The sequence below is a fragment of the Sinohyriopsis cumingii genome, chromosome 16, assembly GCF_028554795.1.
Source record: "Sinohyriopsis cumingii isolate HCF-2022 chromosome 16, ASM2855479v2, whole genome shotgun sequence".
NCBI classification, from domain to species: domain Eukaryota; kingdom Metazoa; phylum Mollusca; class Bivalvia; order Unionida; family Unionidae; genus Sinohyriopsis; species Sinohyriopsis cumingii.
The window spans coordinates 32,072,141-32,073,261 of record NC_142976.1 but is presented as its reverse complement, the minus strand read 5'-3'; the positions used below and the strand labels follow the sequence as shown (position 1 = coordinate 32,073,261).

At 35.8% G+C, this 1,121-nt stretch overlaps 1 pseudogene; it reads right to left on the bottom strand.

Annotated features, from left to right (window-relative positions):
* Nucleotides 1–216: 216 nt before the first annotated feature.
* On the bottom strand, nt 217–823 carry LOC149780159 (uncharacterized; annotated as a pseudogene).
* Between the last annotated feature and the right edge of the window lie 298 nt (nt 824–1,121).

Here is a 1,121-nt window from a genome sequence, read left to right as displayed (position 1 = left end):
GCAAACATGTACATAAAAATAAGCATTCAGAGAAAAACATATCCATACTAGAAGATTACATTTAAAATGTTATATCATCACAGGCTTCTATGGATGATATTTCCAATGATTTATAGGGGCATTTTATTTCCAGTAAGCCATTTTTATCTGAACATTTGTCACAACAGTCTATATCTGGACTTGTTCCCCAAGGTATGGATAGTGTGGCGAAACAATTTAACCACTTTCATACAGCTCAAGTTTTTGTGTGTTGTTTTGTATGTCCTTGGCATAATCTCGTCTGGCTGCTGCTTCGTGACTTTTCCTCCAACTTGTTGCGGCTGTTTCAAAATGGCTGTAACCCATAACTGTCCTCAATGCACTTTTAGGCTTTGTGTCATCCCGTTGTTTGCAGATGACCCCAAAGTTTGAGCTTGTCAACCTGCCTGACATAGCATCCTGCCAGTTACTTCTGTTTGCGTTTCAATAATTACAGTTTCTACTTCACTACATTTTAACATTTAAAAGTAAGTTTACCACATTCCTTCAAGTTTACCCTATCTGAGTACAAACAATTTATATTATGCAAAACTGGCAAGTTATGCTTTTTGTCTAAGCTGTTATCACCACAGCTTAAAATAATTGCAGCATGTGGAGCAACTTTCTTAAGCCTCTCATTAAATATGCTCAGATTTATTGGTTCCACCTTATCCAAATTTTCAATTTTGCGCTTTGGTGTTTCATAAATGTTATCAGGTAAGTCACCATATTTTAATTTCTTAAACACAATATTTTGAGATTTCTTAGGACTCAGTTTCCTTTTTCAGGGTAGGTTCCATTTGCATTTTGTTCAAATTCAATACATTTCAATACAAGATAATTTTACAAATCTTCTGTTCTGAACAATGGCAAATGAGTCAAATCACTATCCCATAAGCCAAGGCTCCGGAATCTTTTCTCCGAGGATCGTACAAAATATTTCTGCATGACGTAAGTTGTCATTATCATTGTCGTCTATTTGTATTTCATGTAGCGTACGCGTGCCTAAATTGACAAGTCCTTGAGCACGATTGATCAATTCAGATTTATTCCCTGAGAGGTGTGCACCTCTATCTCTTAAATAAACATTCAATTCACGAACT